At 41.9% G+C, this 21546-nt stretch overlaps 1 gene segment (V, D, J or C); it reads left to right on the top strand.

The window, feature by feature from the left end:
* Window positions 1–7958: 7958 nt before the first annotated feature.
* LOC106036098 (T cell receptor beta variable 2-like) overlaps window positions 7959–21546 on the top strand; it is a 34906-nt gene continuing 21318 nt past the window's right edge. Inside the window, exons 1-2 of the V gene segment in view lie at window positions 7959–8119; window positions 10411–10519.

The raw sequence follows: 21546 nt of genomic DNA, 5'->3' as shown, positions 1-21546 counted from the left end.
AGAGAGAAATCCGGTTACATCCACAAAAGTGTTATTACACTTGTAAATTAGCTGGCTGGAATGTGATGCACACATCAGCAGGTGAGGCGTCACTGCCAGCCCACACAGCCCCTGCCCTGCCCAACCAGGCAGGTGAGGCCATGCCTCACTTGAGTGGGTAGGAGAGCGTAGATGCCTGGAGCAACATACGCCTTCAACACCTCCCTGTGCTTCCTGCTTTTCCCCAGGAAAGCCCACAGAAGCCTCATGGCAAATACAGCCATGAAAACTCTTGCAGAAAAAGCATGAACTGATGAGTGTCTGAGATCCTGAACATGTGGGCAGACACCCACGTAAAGGTTTTGTGATAAAAGAGAAATAAAAGAGAAGTGATCTCAGAGAGGAACAAGCGGCTTATCAGTCAGCCTGGAAGCTTTGTCCCTTAGGGGATCAGACTGACAAAAGTAGCAAAATATCAACTTTGCTCTCATTCTTTTCTCACAGTCAAGCTGATTTTTTGTTCCCATTTCTGCAAGCACATTCAGGTCATTAGGTCTCAGCCATGTATGTGTGCTTCTTGCCAAGTGTCTGCTATTGCCAGGACTTAAAAGAACATTTCTCATCTTGGACGGCAGCACTGCTGCTTGTCACCTCTTCTTTTGCAAGCAGACATGTTTCTTCAATTTTTGCTGCTCTAGTTGCACCATGAAAGTGGTTCAGCAGTTGATCAAATGATTCAAAAGCCAACACAAGTACTCATTTCTTCATACCCAAATATTCCCTTACTCTAGATTAAGAGTCCTAGCCACATGGCATGAATGGACCATGTTACCTCAAAACAAGTAGAAACAAGTGAAACTCATTGCAACTAGGAATGCTTCTCACAGGATGGAAAAATTCAGTCTATAGCCAAACCCAAAACACCAGTTAAAGTACATAGATCTGAGTGCTCACCAGACTGATGCAAATAGTCTTTTTGTTTCCACCTGGACTGAAGAAGGAATAAATCTATACAGCCTCACCCAAAAAAAAACCACACTTTGCTGTCTTCCACTCATACTGACAAATGAAGTTTGTACTTTCCTTCTGGTGTGAGCTTGATTAAGACTGTTTGTATTATTTAGTTCATCTGATAAAAAAAAAAGGGGGGGTGGGAGGAGGAAAAATCCATTTTATTGATAACACCAGGTAAGGTTATCAGTTTTAATGATTAGTTATGCATAACAGACAAAAATTTGTGACTCATTTTTTGGGGGAGTTCTATGCCAGCAAGGTCACAAGCCATTCTGACTGTAAAAAGAAAAGGAGATGAAAAATAAAGTTAAAAGAGGAACATCGAAAGGTTACAACACGCTTACACAGAACTGAAAGAAACTTCCTTATCCAGTCTGAAGCAATATGTAGTTAAATCCAAGTTTATATTCCAAATACTGCAGATTAAGTGATATAAACTCTCGCTTTTTCCACCCATTCACCTGTAAGTGGTGAAAACAGCCTAGCTCTGACTTTGAAAAGCATTTGATTTACAGTGTTCAAAGTAGTAGATATGTATGTAACTATGATTTGAAAAAAAGTGGATTTCTGTATTCTATGGAAAAGAGGACCATATTTCACTTCCACTGAAAGCCTTTTAGCAAATATGAAGGATTCAGTAACTAGAGAAGAGACAAGAAAAAAAAGGAAAAATGTATATACAACCTAAAAATAGCACAAAAAAGCTACTGACCAGATGAACATTTCTAGGCACTGAACTGAGCATCCCCAGAGACTGAAAACCAACAAAGCATTAGGCAGTGATCTTTAGTGCGTGAATCAGTTTAAAGATTTGACGCCAGCTTCATAGCTTGTCTCATCATTACTAGGGCCTGGATTAGGGACGTGAAGAGAGAGCTTCCTGCCCTGGTTCGGCCCTCAGACTATTACCCATTATTGATTTTTCAGGTAGGCGGTGATAAAGCTTCAAGACAAAGTCCAAGGGCAATCAAAAGAGACTTCCGGGCCTTGGGACAGCTAGTTAAGAGGTCAGGAACACAGGTGGAATTTTCCTCTGTCCCTCCTGTTGCAGGGGCTGATGAGGTGAGGAACAGGAAGAGCCACCAAATCAATATCTGGCTCCTGGTGTCACGGGCAAAACTTTTTTTTTTTTTTTTTAAATCATGGGCTGTTTTACAAGACACCGGGCCTGCTGGCAATGGATGTGGTTCACCTGTCTCTAAGGAGGAAAGGGAATCTTTGCTCAGCAGTTAGCAGGGCTCATTGATAGGACTTTAAACTAGATTTGAAGGGGGAAAGGGATAAAAACAGACTTGACAGAGACAAGCCTGGGGGTGTTATAACAATAGTTACAGGATGGTGTGCTAGCAAGGTCCATCAGTCTGCCACCCCTGCAGAGGTAGGGAATGGAGAGCCACGTGGCAGCAAGGGCACAAGGGACATTGACTGGTTAGAAATCACAAAACTGCCTGGGAATGGTCATACATGAATTAGGGCTTCTCTGCACAAAAAAAAAAGGTGGAAAGATCACTAGCCCAACTGAAGCACATCTACACCAACGCACGCAGTATGGGCAACACCTTGAATGCTGTTTTCAGTTCTGGGCCCCTCACTACAAGAACATCAAGGTGCTGGAGCATGTCCAAAGAAGGGCAAAGAAGATGGTGAAGGGTCTAGAAAAGTCTAGAAAACAGGTTTTATGAAGAGTGACTGAGGGTTCTTTGATTTGGAGAAAAGAAGGCTCAATGGAGATCTTACTGTACTTTACAACTACCTTAAAGGAAGTTGTAGGGTGGTGGGAATTGGGCTCTTCTCCCAAGCACCTAGAGATAAGACAAGGGGAAATGGCCTCAAGTTGTGCCAGAGGATGTTTAGGTTGGATATTAGGATAAATTTCTTTACTGACAGGGTTGTGCAGCATTGGAATAGGCTGCCCAGGGAAGTGGTTGAGTCACCATCACTGAAGGTCTTCAAGAAACATATAGATTTAGAACTTGGAAGCATGGCTTAGTGGTAGACTTTACTACTAGGTTAAAGGTTGGATTAGATGATCTTAGAGGTCTCTTCCAACCTGAATGATTCTATGACCATACTTGTGTTCTGTATTTAGTCCATCCCAATAAAGTCAGGCAGAAAGGCCAGGAGGCCTTTGGATGAACAAGGAGCTCCTGGAAAAACTTGAAACCAGAAAGGAAGCCTACAAAGGGTGGCAACAAGAATAGGTAACCTACAAGGAAGACAAGAAACTGTCCAAGTGTGCAGGGATTAGTTAGAAAAAGTTAGAAAAGCCAAACACTATCTGGAATTGAATCTAGAAACGGATACCAAAGACAACAGGAAGAGTTTCTGTAGGCACATCACTGACAAAAGCAAAGGTAGGGAGAACACAGGCCCACTGCTGAAGGAGATAGGAGACCTGGTTACACAGGACATGGAAAAGGCTGAGGTATTGAATGTGTCTTTTTTGCCTCAGACTTTACTAGCAAGGCCAGCCTTCAGGAAACACAGGTCCCAGAGACCACGGGAAAAATTTAGAGCAAGGAATATGTATCCTTGGTGGAAGAGTATCATGTCATACCTAAGCAAACCATGGGCACTGTGACCCATGAGTCCTGAGGGAGCCGTCTGATGTCATTACAAGGCCACTCTTAATAATCCTTGATTAGTCATAGTGGTTGGGAAAATGGCCTGAGGACTGGAGAAAAGCAAATGCCATTTCTATCTTCAGGAAGGGCAAAAAGTAGGATACAGGGAACTACAGGCCAGTCAGACTCACCTCCATCCCTGGGCAGGTGATGGAGCAGCTAATCCCAGGCATGTGAAGGACAGGAGTCATCAGTAGCAGTGAACAAGGGATTCACCATGTGGCAGTTGAGCTTGACCAACCTGATAACCTTCTACAACGAAACGACTGGTCTGGTGGAGAAGGGGAGAACAGTGGATAATATTCGCCTTGACTACAGTAAGAATTTAAACACCGTTTCCCATATGAACCTTATAGACAGGCTGTTTGTGTATGGACAAGACGAATAAAAAAATGATGTGGACTGAAAACTAGCTGATTAGTCATGCCCCTGGGGTCATGATCAGTGGCATAAAGTCTAGTTGGAGGCCAGCGACAAGCAGAGTACCTGAGGGGTCGATACTGTCTCCAGCCTTTTTCAACATTTACATTAATGATCTGGATAATGGGGCAGCATGCACCCTCAGCGCATTGGTTGAGGGAACTAAACTGGGAGGAATGGTGCTGACCTCAACAAGCTGGAGAAATGAGCTGACAGGAATCTCATGAAGTTCAACGTGAAGTGCAAAGTCCTGCACCTGGGGAGGAACAACCCTAGGCACCAGTACATGCAGAGGCTGCCAGCAGGTCAAGGGAGGTGATCCTTCTCCTCTACTCAGCCCTGGTGAGGCCACACCTGTAAAACTGTGTCTAGTTCTGGGCTCTCCACAACAAGAAAGACATGGACATACTGGAGAGATGCCACCATGAAAATGACAAAGGGACTGGAGCATGTCTCCTATTAAGAGAAGCTGAGAGAACTGGGACTGTTCAGGGTGGAAAAGATGAGGCTCAGCACAGGTCTTGTTAATGTCCATAAACACCTGAAGGGAAAATGCAATGAAGACAGACCCAGGCTGTTTTCAGTAGTGCCCAGTGCTAGCACAAGAAGCAATGGGCACAAACTGAAACACGGGAGGCTCCACCTGAACATCAGGAAGCACTTCTTTACCATGCAGATGATCGAGTACTAGCACAGGTTACCTGGATAGGTTGTGGAGTTTCGTTCCCTTAGATATATTCAAAAGCTATCTGGACACGATACAACCGGTTCTAGGTGGTCCTCCCTGCGCAGGAGAGTTAAACCAGGTGAACTACAGAGGTTCCTCTCAATATCATCAATCCTGGTGTGAGCTTTTTTGGAGAGAGAGTTACACTTGGATTTTGAGAGAACATTAACAAATTGTATAATCACAGCAACAGCAATCTCCTTCCAGTGACTCAAATCCATGCAAAGTTTAACAGGAGTACATTGAAGAAAGAGGAAGGGAAGGTTAAAAACATATTTGTATGAACATCCCCATCCTATAGTTCAGTCTTTTCCCTGTCAAGATAAATAATTATAAACCAATTTTATGCTATTGCCCACTCCTTTTTTTATTTCATACTTAACTACATTCAGTGTAGCACAGAAGAACAAACACCAAGCAATCATAGTACGTCAGTTCATTAATTTTGTCAAAGGGATTAGTGTTCTTGAAAGAACATCGTACATTTTGGTATGGTTTAACCTGCTGAGCACTCATCACAGATCAGCATAATTTGTCTTAATCACTGAAAATCAAACTGAGTAATAGATATGTGTCCATGACCTCCTAACATGGGACCTTCGTTTCAAAGCACTGGAAGGTATACATCTGTGACTCCTGTATTTTCATACACTGAGCAGTTTTGGAAATAAAGTATTAGTAATCCAGATCCACTGCCTGCTTATGCAAGACAGGAACAGAGTAATAGAGTGAGAAAATGATGGAATAGAAGAGATGGAGGATACTGAGGAACAATGCTGGAATATAGTAGCCTTTCAATTCTTAGGATTTTTGTGCTAGAAGGTACTTAATCACAACATCACTGCATTTCTCCAAAGACCAAACCCAAGAAAAATTTGGAGTATTTATTGACATAGGACTCGATAGGGTACATACTGCAAAAGGCTATTCAGATCTCTAGATGCACTAAAGAATCACTTCAGCTGATGTTTTAAAGTTAGGTTCAGTTACCTAATACCTCAGAACTGTTCCAAGCACATAAAAAAGGAAACGATATATGAAACATTATGGATACACCTTTGAAATCTTGAACTTAGTTTTGAAGTGATTTTCTTTTACTTGGAATTGGACTTCACATGTAAATGATTTCAATAGCTTTGTTAACTTAGACAAGATTTCTGCTTTGTTTGACATAAGAGCTCTTGGAGTATTTTCCTATGATGAAATAAGCCTTCAGAAGAACATGAAAAAAAAAGTACATCTGTCTCATGATGTTAGTGCAATCATAGATGCTTTTGTGCTTCATCAGGATTTTACTTTCAGAAGTCTTCCAGTACTGTGCTTCAGTGCACAAGAGTAACTTGTATTAACTCAGAAGGATTTTCCGATGTGCTGTCTTAGCTCTCTGCTAATGTGAGTTGCATCAGGCATTCAAAGTTTTCCAAAAGCAAAATGCCTCCAGCAATACTCAGAATCATCAGTATCACAGGAGAGAATGAGCAATTCCACTACAACGTAAGTTGAATGAGAAACATTATATTGCTGAAACACTATCACAAAGCTGACTTATTTATAAAGTGTTACTTCTCAGAACTCACACATAGTACAGCATTTTTTTTGTTTGGTTGATTTTGTTTTTTATTTTGTTGTTTGGTTTTCTAGTATAATGAAGCATGACTTCCTAGAGTTTCTTCAGTTAAATTCTGGCTTAATTGGAAAAAAAATAAAATCAAACTTATACAAAAAATTGCTTTGAAGTTTAGTGTTACATATCAATGTTTAAATTCATCCAATATAACTAAATAGTTAATTCTTTTTGTAGTCCAAGCAGTGGAGGATTTGAGAAGAAAGACAGCAGTGTCTAGAATGCTAATCATTTTAAATCATCTGGTATGCCTCTTATGGCTTATTTCTACAGTGTGAAGTTCAAGACTAGCAGTGCATCATAGGTGTATGCACACACAAACAACCTTGTCATGCAAACACTTTTTAAAACAGATGAAGGGAGATGTCAGAAAGACTACATTCAATGCAAGAGGGACTATCCAGAAAGTGGCAGAGAAGACAGCTGAACAGAATCTAATACGCTTCAGAAATGGAAAGAGGTAAGTGTTGAATTGTGCGGTTATGCAACCACGTGCAACAAAACCTCAGTGAAGTGATAGCTATGCTAGCAAATGCACAGAAAGAAAATAAATTCCATTATGAAATAACATAGCAGAGCACACCAGGCATCCCCATCCAAGTTGACACCTCACCAAGATGTGAGAAAGAGCTCTCTCAAGGAAGAGATGGGATTCTACCAGGTTTGGCTGAAGCCAAAAAAAAAAATTTGTTTTCTGCTTTTTTTAAAAAAATGCTCTACTTCAGAGCAGGAGGCAGAGGGTGGTCTGTTTGTTTGTTTTTATACTATAGAAATTAAAAAGGCATGTTTGGAAACTGAGTGATATCCTCTGTGTTCAGGTGTACAGGACACTAAATATATGGATGTCAGTTAAAACCCATTGTAAGAGAACCTGATGTTTTTTTTTTGTTTGTTTTATTTTCAAAACACATACACACACACACAAAGAAAAAGGATGATACAAAACAATTTCTTTTCCTAATGAAAAGAACCAAGCAAAGTCTCAAGTGCCTGCTTGAGCTAAGTTACAAGAGCTGTTTCTAAGGCATTACCAAAAACCTTACCTGAATATCTTCTAGTGGCACATTCTTGCTAAGAAATGCTTCTTGGTAGAGGTGTGTTTTATAGGACAAGAGGTAGACAGTTCTTCCAGAAAGGACTACAATACTAGAACAATGTACTACCATAAGCACCTAAAGTTTGGGGCTATTAACAAAAAAATAAATAATCACAAAACAAGTATAATTAAACACAAATCACCCAGTGTTTTCCTATGATGCACTCCCTGTATTTTAAAGAAAATAAATGCCAGGACAACTTCACACCACTAAAAGGCTGCAGGTTGACCTTCAGAAGATAAATCGCTACATTTGAGATCTGTGTCATATTTTATGGATCCTCTGTCTGTGTAGCATCTTTAAGTTTATGATCTTCAGGAATGCTTTCTTCTTCTGGGCAGTATAGGGGTTGAGGTAGGCAAGGAAAAGACAAAATGTAAAACAACGCTCTTGAGCTTTTACTATTGGTAAAGTGGTAGCTAGCAAGTTTTACGTCAGCTGAGTATACCATAGTGAGTGCCCTCAGTAATTCCTTTTGCTCCTCAAATAGTCAAGAAACACAGCCCTAGATATCTGAGTCATTGCTTCATATCCTGCCTCACTTCAGCACTTCCTCATTTAAAGCAGAGGCTCCTCGGAGCAGTAGACTGTACTTTCCTGATATCCTGCCTGAATTTGTTGAAATTCTTCGTAGGTAAGACATCAAGTTTTCTGTCTTGTATTAGAAAGCGCTAAAACTTCAGTATCTTGACTGTTTTTTGGCTCATGACTTTTACAATTGCTTCAGATAACGTGGGTGTGAGAAAAGTGGAAAAGACAATTGCCTGTTGTTCTTGGTGGTGGCTTTTTTTGCTCCCCCCCTCCCTCCCTTCCCCCCGTAAATGGCAGCTTGCTGGAAAGGAAGGATACAGATTGAAAGGCTCCTAGTTTAAACTTTCCTGCTCTGCAATTCCACTCCCTTTAGCCAGTCAGGGTGCACTTACAGACTGCAGTGATGAAAAGTGAGTATAACGCTACTGGAAAAACAAAAGGCAGCTTTCATAGCTTTCACCTAACACTCCAAAAGATCTTGAACTAATTTAGGCATGGAGTACAGTTTTGCTTTTAATGGCGTTCTTTGTCTTTTGGTGTTCTTTACTCATGGAAGTGACATACCAGCAGAAGTGACTGAATGCTGAATTTCAGTTTTGTGAAGTTCAGAAAATGAACACATACAACACCTCAAAACATGAGCCAAGAAAGAGAAAAGGCTTAGACAAAAGTTTCAGCATATTAGTCACACCAAAAATGAAATCTCACGTAACTTTTCAAGTTCTGAATAGTCATTGTTTACAAGCCGGCAGCGTGTAATAGAACCTAAATAGCTTCATGCAAGGAGTGAGAGGAGTCCCATTACACCGAGCTGCACACACACAAGCATAAAGCCAATGCCACACAAAATATGCAGCATAAGGTCTCTGCTTGGAGCTGGTGAAGAAGTCACATGCAAGAGCAAGAGGACAAGAAAGTGGGCAAGCAACTACCAGGTAAGTATTTGCCCAGGTCATAAGAGACCACATTTTTTGTGACAAGCATTTATAGGCTTTGGAAAAAGAAGATAAGATAGTACAGTACAGACAGGTTTCAGAACTTGTTGCAGTTGAGCTTTGATGAAAGCTTTATTAGATTAAATGAATAATAATAAAAAAACACAGATGCACATAGCAGCCACACAGGAGGGCATTTTAAACATCTTTTTCCCCATTAAAATCTATTTCTACTCCTGATAGCTTGTCCTTTCTCCAGAAGGAACTGTACTCCCCAAGGTAATGCAGGGAGAGAAGAAGATAGAAGATAAACACTGAAAAATGCAAAGCAAGTGATGTCACGAAGCCAAATTTCTCATTTGTGTGAACATGGAATTCAGGACCCTTAAGAGCCAGCTCATGCCAGATAATTTTCTTTTTGTGAAGACTAAATTGACCGAAGTATTTCACCAGTTGCCTGAAACAATCCTGAGGGCACAGTGAAACCACACAATGACAGATTTTAATCTTCACCAAATCAAAAAGCTTGCTATTGTTTTGAGTTTAACTTGATAATAAAACTATAAGTTATGTAAAGGCAAAGATCAGCACAGATTTTTCCTCTGCAGAAACTAATGAACTATTTGTAGAAGGTGAGAAGAGGTGGTAGGAGTGTTTCGTCTTCAAGCTCCATTCTTGTAATTCAAACAAGACCACTGGAATATTCACCTGTATAACGCAGGGAAGGGGAAAGCCTCCAATATGCTGTCTCCAGTTATGAAAGCCCTAAATTAAGATTGCGTGAATGTATAATACTGATTTGATGGAACACTCACCTTCTTCTTGATGTTTCATCTGCCAGAGAAGCTACTCCAAAGAGGATGAGGGGAAGAGGAGGAGAATAACATTTTACTCCTACAGTAAGAAAAAGGAAACAGCCAGAAACAATTGGGGAGAAAATAATAAAAATATAATTAAAAAAAAGTAACTACTACAACCACCACTAACCATACACACCAGCACAGTAAACTCTTTAGGATGCTTGTTGGCTTTTTCCCATTTTATCATTGTAGAAGGTTTCTACAGCGTACAGCTTTTCTATTGCCCCAAATTCAACTCAATTAGAATAATATGGTTTTATTTTCTCTCCCACTAATTCCCCTTCCCTGCAAGAAGTTTCCTCTTTTGACTCCTGCCTTCTCTCTGTTCCTCGACTCTTGATTTCCAAACCCTTGCTTGAGATGAGCAGGAAGCAGCAGAAAATCATTGCTTTCTCTGGTTCACCAAGATTGCAACAGTATCTGCTGTTTCTGAACCACCAATATCCAAGCTCAGAAGCTTCAGTGAAGTTGGGTGGGGAAGTATTAGCAATTTTAAGGAAGAATCCCATGCCAGTTGGTATTTAAGAATCCTTTGAAAAGGTCAAGGTTGTTTCCGCCTCTCACCCACAATCTCATTCCTCTTCTGAAATGTGTTACAGCCTCCCCTCCTGCTCAGCAAGAGGAGCCCATAAAGCCAGCCCTCCCCTGCAGGGGCCAGACACTCCTGCACATACACAGAAGGTGGCAGAGAGATCTTCACTTTAACAGGTGAGAGAAATAAGGGGAGGAGAGGAAAAAATACGGAGTATCCTCTGAACAGTGAGGTACTTTTCTTAGTCCACTAAATATATTCACTCATGTAATGAATACCTCCATAGTGAAATATCTCATTGAGCATCAACAGTTTTCTGAAGCATGTGCCTTGGGGCAGAGCGGCTCAAAAACTGCGCAGAGGAAAACGAGCTGGGGGTGTTGGTCAATGCTTGCCTGAACATGAGCCAGCAGTGTGCCCAGGTGACCAAGAAGGCCAACGGCATCCTGGCTTATATCAGGAATAGTGTAGCCAGCAGAACCAGGGCCAGGGCGGTGATCGTGCCCCTGTACTCTGCTCTGGTGAGGCCATATCTTGAGTACTGTGTTCAGTTTTGGGTCCCTCACTACAGGAAGAACATCGAGGCCCTGGAGCATGTCCAGAGAAGGGCTACGAAGCTGGTGAAGGGCCTGGAGCACAAGTCCTGTGAAGAGCAGCTGAGGGAAGTTGGGTTGTTGTGTCTGGAGAAGAGGAGGCTCAGGGGAGACCTTATTGCTCTCTACAGCTACCTGAAATGAAGTTGTGGGGAGCTGGGGGTTGGCTTCTTCTCACAGATAACTAGTGACAGGACTAGAGGAAATGGCCTCAAGTTGCGCCAGGGGAGGTTCAGGTTGTAAGTTAGGAGATATTTCTTCTCAGAAAGAGGGGTCAGGCATTGGAACAGGTTGCTGTGGTGGTTTTACTCAGGTGGGCAGCTGAGTTCCACCATGGCCACTCTCTCACTCCCCCCTCCTCAAAAAGGAAGGGGGAGAAAATACGACACAAAGATCTTGAGGTTTGAGATCAGTATGATTTAACTAAAGGGAAAGGAAAAAAAAAAAAAAAAAAGGCCATGCAGAAGCACAGAGAGAAAGGGAAAAAAAAAAGTTATTCTCTACTTCCCATCAACGAGCGATGTTCAGCCATGTCCTGGGAAGCAGGGCCTCAAAATGCGTAACGGTTGTTTGGGAGGACAGGACCTTCCACCACGAGAGCCCCCCTTTTTATTGCTGGGTGTGACACCACATGTTATGGAATATCCCTTTGGTCGGTTTAGGTCAGCTGCCCTGGTGATGTCCCCTCCCCGTCACTTGCCCACCCCCAGCCTGCTGGCTCTTGGGGGCTTGGAGGGAGTCCTGATGCTGTGCCAGTACTATGCAGCAACAGACACAACACTGGAGTGCTACCAGCACTGTTCTAGCTATGAGTGCAGAGCACAGCACTGTATGGGCTGCTGCAGGAAAAGGTGACTCCATCCCAGACAGACCCAGCACAGCTGACCAGGAAGGTGGTGGCATCACCGTCCCTGGGGGTGTTCAACGAAAGGTTGGACATGGTGCTTAGGGACATGGTTTAGTGAGTGACAGTGGTAGTAGGGTGATGGTTGGACCAGCTGATCTTGGAGATCTTTCCCGACCTTAATGATTCTATGATATATATATATCATAGAATATATATATATATATATATATACACACACACACATATATGCTGCAGAGGTATATGCAGTCAGATTTTTTCAGAGCAATCTTAGCCTCAGAGACTTTGATGATTTTAGCTCATGTCTACTCATATCTCTTTACATATAGAAAAGTAGCTCTGCACCTTCAGGTGCATCTTAACAATAACTTCAGCATCATTGAAGTAAGTCCTAGTTTATGGCTGAAGCTAATTCCAGATTTGGTTGTTTTCTCATCTGCCTTTCGCTCGATTTTCTCTGCATCTACCTCTTTCTAAACTCTTGATTCCAACCACCAGATTTTTCTACCAGTCAGTTCCTATGCTAGTTACTAATCAAATGTAATAAAATAAATTGCTGGTAGTAGGACATGGTCTTCAAGCAAGTGCCCTAGTAAGACTGAAGGAAGGAAGTATGTATCCCTGAGTCATTATCTGTTTCAGGATGCCTAATGAGTGAGAAAGAAAGGAAGGCAGAAAAAAAAAGATAAACCACAATTTGAAACAGATTTAATATGAACACATATAAGCCTTAAACTGCAGAAGTGTCAGTGTGCCTATCAATCCCCAGGAGCACAGATTGCTCGGAACAAACCTGCCTTCCTCCAGCACAAGCAATTTAAGAACAATACGTACATACATAGCTAGCTCAAGGACTCCAGGCATGGAAGACTTTATTTGGCTTCACGCATGTTAAGTTATGCAACTTCTTACAAGGGATGTGACCACACTCTAATTTCAGTTAGGATTTCCTAACATCCCAGAACTAACCCTCTTAAAGCCATAGGGTTTTTTTTATTCCCCTGTCTGTGGGTTACCACTCTTTGTTTTTGCTTTTGAAGCAACCACAGCAAAACGTTCCCATGTGTACACCAGAAAAGCTCAACCCACCACAGCTTTTCTAATTACAGCTTAACGACAGCTTTAGCAGCAGGTGCTGCTTCAGTTCAGTCACTGTCACAATGTCCATCTCCTAGCAGATGTTAGGGGGATGTCACCTATGCAGATCTAGAGGCCTTAAGAGCTAACATCAAAACTTGTTTATATAGATCTATATAGCAACTTGACTTCACGTCATTTGCAAGGATGTATTTCAAGCATTTTCATTTCAGTCGCTGCAGTTTAGCATGTTTCCACTCCAGATCCCCTTCTGTTTTATAAATGAAGAGTGAGGTGACTGCTGTAATTCACTTTTGCCTGGCATAGCTGAAAGCGTCAGCTTTTATGAAGGGAGGGGAGGATGCAGAACACTAACAAGTTACTTCATCTGGAGGATACTATATTTTTAAAAATTTTAAATTATTTCTACAGCTTCAATTTGCATGAAGATTTTTTCCTCCTACGCCTCCTTGTACATATATTAAGTTTCACTTTTCTGTATTATTTTATTTCACTTCCCATTTCCCTGCAAAACTGTTAAAGAACTAGGCATAATGCGATTAAGGAGACAGCTATTTGCTTGATTCCCCCACCCCAGTTTATGAATAGAGTTTGTTAGTTTCAAAGTCCAAATCTATTACTCAACTGTGTTTGAAGGAGGAGTATAATCTCTTCACCTCTGGCTTCCCAGATGTCATTTCCTAACATCTGAGTTTCATGTGTTATGCATTGGCATGTGCTTAAGTTTTGAACCAACAGTTTTTTGTAGCAGCAAACTTGCTTTCAGCTCCTTTCTCAGCAGCCTTGCCAGAACAGTGTAAGTTGTAACCATGGTTAGAGAGTTATTAGAACTAGAGCCAAGCTGATTCTTGCCATCATATCTGAGAAGAGAGGATTATATTATCTTGACCTCAGGAAATGGAAGAGCATCCAGAACTCCCCAGATCTCCCTTGCTGAGGCAGTCCAGCTTGAACTAAGTTTGTTCTCCTTAAAGACTAGATATTCAGGCTCTGTAGGGAATCAGTGCATGCAAATTTACTATTGTCTTGATCAGCAGAACCAGCATGTTTTTATCTACTCTGCCTTGCCAGAGTTGGCACTGTCATTTCCTTCCCTGGTACAGCAGACAGACAATGCAAACATTGAGCTGCACCCAGAACACACGTATCTTGCAGTTACTGTGAACTCTTTGCTCCCAAAAGGTGACACTTTCCTATAACATCAATGCACTTCATAATCTGGGGAAGGGCATCTCTCTTAACCAGCCACGATGAAGGAATTTGCCTAATCTTCACATTTTCTCTCCCCACATCTCCTTCTAGAAACATGCATTTAGGACTTTGAAGGGGCAGGCAGAGCAAAGATGCCCAGAAGCATTTGTGAAATCCCAGAGGTGAGAGAAGAAGGTGACAGGGAGTGTCGCTGCTCTTCCAGCTCTACCACATACCCAGCAAGGGCAACCCTCCGGCTATTTCACTCCCATGCACTCCTCTCAGTCACACATACTAATGTTTCCGTCTACCTGGGCTGGAAGCTAGGTTTTCCTTGCAGCTGGCACAATTACAGCTAGTTAGCAGTGTGCAGCCAGCTGCCTGGGGCAGCTCAGTGTTTGGCACAGGCTGAACACACACACACACTAACAGTGTGCTGCCACACACTGATCTGTTAGCAAAATGCACAGCAATGACAAACACTGGCTCAGACATCTGCACATCCCACAGCAAGTACATTGAAGTTGTATTTCCAAAGACAGTGTCACAAAGACATGACCCAGCAGGAATTAGAAGCCTCTTTGTGCTGGGATCTATAGAGTAGAAGCTGCTAGAGCTTCTACTGGCTCCTATGGCAAAAATTATATTCTTTTACAGAGTGTTTTTTTTTTTCCTTCCCTTGAGATGAGAAAAGACCCTTTCCTGACAAGAAAGACTGCAATAATATGCAATTAAGAGGACAGGAATGAAAGCTCCCTGGGGGTAACCATGTTGTTGTGCATCTCTTATTTTCCCAAATCCTCCACTGGGAGAGGCAAAACCAATAATTTTAAAGCTAGAAAGTTTCCCTGAAAAAGTCTCCCCTGCAAAACAGTCTGGGAAATAGCTGGGCCAAGCTAGAGAGTGAGAGGTCAACATTTCATCAGTGATTAAAATTCATGTAGGTCCCCTTACTACAGGACCAGTTGCCTTCTCCCACATTTCTTCCCTCCTCACTAAGAATGGAAGCAGAAAAGAGTAAATTCATTTGCACCAGAACCATCCACCCAGTAAGTATCCTCTGGGGAGATCTAACTCTATAGAAACTCTTGGGCCTGCAGTTAGGGGCTACTAAGTCCAAGGAGTACAGCAGTGTCTTACTGAGTACAGAGTCATTTCATGGCACTAGAATCTGGCTGAACCACACCCTGGATGAAGCCCTAATATTCTCAAATCAAGAGCAAAACCACCTAATTAAAATGCTAAGAGGGTTGTATGGCCCATCAGTCTGAGGGAACTGATTTCCTCATGGGAAACACTTTTGTCCTCAAAGACTATTCTCCACCCAGCCTCTACACAATTCATTTCACCCTTTGATGACCTCAGTACAGCTGCAAGTTTCATGACAGTCATGGTATGAAGCCACCGTGTGAATTTACAGGTATCTTCTGAACACTGGTTTCATGGATGAAGTTGAACATCTTGATTCAGATGCAAAAGTGACACGCAACTTGGCTGGCTCAAAATGGCTGGCAGTGTGTACCTCACCCCAGCTACAGATCCCTTCCACACTTCAGAAGGAAGAGAAGGATTTAAGTTAGGATAGGCTCTTATAAGTTTGTTTCCCTTATCCTTATTTCTCTTTTGCATTGAAAGAGGCATAAACCAGAAATTCTGTCTGTCAAGGGTCGTCTCCAGTGGATGTTATAGTGCTACTTCAGTTCCAACCCTCCATGCAGTTTGTGGTACAGGAGATTTTAGGAGGAGAGCAACTCTAAGGGCCCAGCTGAGGTAATGCAAGCCATGGCTGAAACCACCATCAGCTCACTATCAGTGAGGTGCAGTTCAGAGGCACCTCATGACTTACCCCATTTAGGCCAGGAAAACTATTTCATCCCAGGTGGCTAGTGAGGAAAGCTATAAGTCTGCAAGGTTGTACTCGTACATTTTGCCTGCCCTGAACTACTGCTAGAAACAGCGTTTCCTCAGTTCCTATAAGCTCTGGCTTTCACTTTAGAGCTGCTCTGAGGAGTCCACACTCCTCCTCCAGCTACCACCTCAACTTCTTCTCCCAAATGACTGTTTACAGCTTGAATGAAGGGTTACAGAGGACCAACATATAGCATTCTTAGTTCAGTCCTCTAAATAAACAGTCCCAGATATGTCAAGGTCAGCTCTGAGGTCCTCAAAATCTGGGGGTATTGTAAGATACATAAATAATAAGGCTCTTCAAATCCCATCTGGTGGGACAGGGATGCAAGGGCTTTGAACTGCAGGCATGAGATCAGCACATTAATATCCAAAGATACTCATGAGTGCTCAGAGGAAGTGCTTCAAAACTAGGCCATCTGAAGTTTACATACTTTGACTGCTTTCTATGAAAGATTTTTCCTGTTTAATCTCATAACCTTGCACTTTAACAGTTACCAGTTAAAGCAGAGGGCACAGTACTGATCAGACCTAACAACTGCTACTTTGCTCTTAACAAACACATCAACAAGGGGGATGAAGTGCTTGTTCCGAGACATTGTCACATATCAGACATTTGTGTATACAAAAAGGGCAGCCATAACAATTAGTGCTATTTTAAAGTGCTCTAAAGATCCAAACAAAGTATTTCATTTGGTAGCAACATAACCAGTCCTTGAGATGGATAGCAGTTGCCATTGAGTACATGCCATATCTAAGCAATCACAACTTTGTACTTTGATATTGAAGACATCACATCCCTGTTCCTGAGAGAGTTAGGTATGTAGTAGGACTCACCGTGCAACCTATTACACATTTCTCCCCACTTTCCCAGCTGAAATTAAAGGGCACAGCTTGGGTAAGCATTAGGCAAACTCCACATTCTCGTCATCAGAGACTAATCAACTCAAGTTCTTGCTGAATGGATTAGCTCTTTTTACTAGGAAGAAGATACAAATGGAATTTATTTTCAAATCATTTTCTGTGATCTTCTGACTCCAGGTTCAGTTATTTCTAGGATGCCTCATGTCATGTCTTACATTACCAGGAATACCCAGAACTTCGGTTTTGGCCACCTCCACACGATGGGTTTTCATGAAGCAGCAATGGCAAGATAGATCGTTTACTCAGGAAGCCCAGCTGTGGCAAACGAGTGTTTCAGGAAACACCTCTTTTCCCAGCAGAAGTAGGAAGACTCATTTAGTTGCTACATCTGTCACTATTAAACCAAGTAGTATTTTAAAATAACAAAATTACTCTTGGCTACAGTTTTGTTAGACATCTCCCTAGAAGGGTCTACTGTCCTAAAATCTGATGACAAAACAGAAAAGCAATTGTTTACTCTAGCAGTAACAGCTGTACATTGAATAGCACTGTATTTTAGGAGGATTTGACTGTAACCCCAAAACACTCATAAGTACTTTGAGATGTACAGGACTGGACAAGGCTTCAATCCTATCAAAGTATTCACAGCTTACTACAAGGTGCCAGAGACCCTGCCCAGCTTTGGTCCTGCCTCTAGATTCTGGTTTTGGCATGTGGATAAACACTATTTTTAATTATTTGGCCTATGATTTTAAATAAATCTTTTGCAAGGACCAAATAAAGAAAACTAGTCCTTTTCACAAGAGTAGCAGGAGCTTTTAGTTAGAGAAACCTGAAGACAACCAAGACAATCTCTCACAAGAACAGGCGTCATCCTTTTGACTAGTATTTTACTTGTTTTGCTCTCACTTACAGAAAGCAGGGCTGTTCATTGATGGTTGCTGTCCTCAGCATGTATACTATAAATATAAACAAAATTTTAGATTTCAGTCATCTGATTTGGGTACAACATTCACCTGATGAAAACAGTGGGGCAGAAACTGTCAGAAGATCCTGAGCATGCACAACTTTTAAGAAACACCACAACAGGGGTGCCCACCGTGTTTTTTTTTTTAAGTCATGGCTCTAGGATACATGTGCAGAGAAACACTTGAGAAGGCTGGCCCTCGAACTACAAAATCATAGCTATCTGCTCAGTTTTGGGTCAGTTATAACCCAAATTATAGTTATATTGTAGTATTTATTATAAGCTAATACAATTATAATGGCTGACATTATAGAATAAGATACCTGAGGAGACAGTTGTGAGATATTATCAGATATTTCCACTCACACACACCCCTTGAATTTTGAAATTGCTAGAACACCACAGCACATCTTTGTGCTGTTTATATTCCAAGGCACAACATGTGTCCAGCTAGCAGTTTACTGGTGGGCAACACATATACTTAATAATGTTTCCAGAATCAGTGGCGCAGACCTTATAACCGCTGTAACACTCCAACCCACACATTCCTGGATTTCCAAAGCATAGTTATTACCTCGGTGATGCAAAGCCTCATTGCTTGTGCACAACTCCAGGCTAGAGCTTGAAGGGTGCCAAAACAGATGTGCCACTGGCACCTGATACTGTACAGAAGAGCTTGTATCTTTGTTATGCTTCTGTAGGCACCAAACCTGCTCCTCTGGTTACCCAGAGCTTCTACATCACCATCCAGGGGAACTACGGCCTGCTCAGCCCTTGCAGAAGAACCTACTGGGCCTGGATCATCCTAGAGGTGAGGGAGAAACCTGCTGTGAAATGCCACCAGAAAGTATTTCACAGGGTGGTAGGCAGGGGAAGGGAAAGAGTAGGCATTCAAAGGAGATGTGTGTGTGGTGGGAAGGGGGGAGATGCCACGCAAGGGGTGCTTCAGCTAGAGCACTGTCAAGACTTCTCACCAACATTAGTGAAGCTAAATGCTGCTGCTTCAGATACTGCTGTTTGCAGAACTGGGGGCTCAGTAAGAGCCGTATCACAAAAACTATATTCCTACAAGATTTGAGATTATTTTGCTTTAGATCAATTCATTGATTGCAAAGATGTTTGTCTGTATCTATAATTGTTGTCTGCTGAGGTTGGTAATATAATCTAATCACAGAAATTACCTCTTCAGTGATGAAAGGTGAGGTCTAGAGATCAGAATGTAGGCCAGTGCTAATGCATGAAATTGCAAGCCTTGTTTGGGATGTGCTGTTTATACCCTCCGTTTCCAGTCTGGGGCTGGTTGGAAATATACTGTAAGTTTAAGTTTACCTAAACTTTCACAGGGGGTTTCCCATAATGAAAGTGCAGAACCACAGAGAGGTCAGGCTGGTCTTTAACAGTATGAAAGTTTGTGGGTTTCAACAAAGTGCCTCTTTCTTTACAAGTTACTACTTAACCTCACATTTAAAACTGCAAAAACACATTACAGTTCTGTTCAGTATCTCTGACACTGAAAAGAGTTAAGTTTGGTGAATGAGAGACCTTACAGCAGCTACCTGTGCATTGCTCTACCAGCATAGGTCAAACCTGGCTACCTAGCCAGTGAGCCGCCTTTATAGCACAGTTGTATGAGGTTAATCCTGTTACTCATTGCTAAGGCACTTTGTTTGGGTCCAGGGCCACATCTAAAGTGCTCTTCACCACAACACTCGAGATGACCCAGTTGTGTTGTAATAGCATCTGATGGCAGTAGACAAGACATCTGGATGGTGTTCATATACTTGACACCATCTGGTTGCTTTCAGCTATGGCCTACTTTCAGATGACAAGTGTTATGCTCTGTAGTATTAAACACAGTAACTGATGAAAGGGTTATATTACCACAACTGAAGTAAGCTCCTTTTGAGAAAAAGGAACAATTTGCTAAAATAGCTCCATTATCACTAAGCTATATCATCACAGAAGAGTAAACTGAAGACCGCTTTAAAAATATCTTTACCCATAAGAGCAACTTTCAGGACTTTTATCCCAACATAACTTGGGGATATAAGTCCTGTAATTAATTTGCATGTTGGGTTCTCATCTTCTAATTAATAAGTTCAAAGACTGGCTTATTTTTACTCTCTTCTGCTCTCACAATCCAGAAAGATCAGTACCAGCTAATGGTTTGAAGATGCAATGAACAGTTCACAACCTAGTTTCTCAACCTTGGTATTTTTTTTCCTTATGTGATCAATCAAAGCGCCCTTCTAATTCTTCATCCTCCTCCCCAGCACCCTTTGTAGCCCATAGACAAGTCCAAGGCTAAACCACACCACCATCTCTGGCAGTTCAATCAGTGCTACTGGGGAAGAAAAGAAACCATGAAGCCAAGTCCAACAGTTGAGTAGTGATTTCTTTAGAGCTTGCTAGGCTTGGGACACTGGATTCTGTTGGCTTGTAACAACTCTAAACTTGTCTGAGGTGTTACTTCCCCAAAGCACAGCAAAAGTTATTGCTTCAAAACAGAAATTGGATCTGACAGAGTTTGGGCCCCAAAACCTTAAGCTTGCTATCTCACTGCCTTAACTGTAACAGGGCTGTATGTTAGGGTCACTGTTTAGGAGTACATGAATACAACCTGTTATCAGTTAGTACATAAGCCAACAGCCAGATGTTCCATGGAGTAGAAAATTAAAGTGGGGGAGGGCCAAGGAAGCAGGGAGGTCAGTTGTGCCCTCTGAATATCAGGGCTTGCAACGTTGCCACTGCTGATTTGCAATGGGAAAATGAAGTCACAGAAAAGTGTTGCAGTAGGAAATGTGATGACACAAGAAACTATGACTTCCATCTTACCCTGTCCCTCTGCTTTCCCCAGAGGAAGAGACCCTTCCACTGCAAAGCAGTCTTTTTTTTTTCCCCCTCTGGTTTTGCATTATTGTTTTAGTTGAAAAAACACAACATATATTCAAGAACAGAGTTATCTCTCAACTCTGGAAAAGCAGCATTCCAGGCAAAGTACAGCCCTCACCTAAAAATCATTCACAAAGAACTCCGCTGAAGGCCTACACAGTCTCTAGTAGGAATGTCAAGACACTGAACCACCACAGAAAGAGGAAAACAGGCATACACATACACCAAGACACACACACCATTTATGAAAGTGAAACCACTTTCAGTAGGTTTCCCACATCTTCTTAGAGAAGAGACCAGGCAACTTTTGAAAGTTAGTTGTACCCACACATGGCCATAGGATGAAAAGGGTGCTGTTATTAGAGAAGGAGGAAGATGCCACTTCCTTCCTGTACCAAGGATCTGAATAAAAATATCTACAGGAAAGAAATATAAATGGACTTTCAAAGTGCTCTGAAAGGAAGGAGCTCCTCTCTTTTCTTCCAAACCCCAACCTTGCTCCTTTGGAAAGAACCCAGCACCTTCTTGTGTGGTCATGATTAGAGATTTAGGGTAGGGGGAGGAGGGAGAGTAATGCTATTACATTGATAACTGACAAAAGGACTTTGAGGACAGGAATGAGACAATATCTGACGATGGTTACAACACTTGAGATGCTGGTTTTAGATTGTAAAAGGATTTGGCTGAACTAGATCTGAACCAAACATTAACAAAGTCTGAAAGCTTTAAGAAGACCGAGAAAAATTCCAGAGTACATGGCTTGCACGAAGTGCTTAAGACCCCATTGCATCTTTTCTCTAGTCATATAAATTGACTGTTAAAGGT

The sequence above is a fragment of the Anser cygnoides genome, chromosome 1 (genome assembly GCF_040182565.1).
Source record: "Anser cygnoides isolate HZ-2024a breed goose chromosome 1, Taihu_goose_T2T_genome, whole genome shotgun sequence".
In the NCBI taxonomy this organism is placed as follows: Eukaryota; Metazoa; Chordata; class Aves; order Anseriformes; family Anatidae; genus Anser; species Anser cygnoides.
The sequence above is the reverse complement of the archived record's forward strand: the minus strand, read 5'-3'. Positions and strand labels throughout refer to the sequence as shown.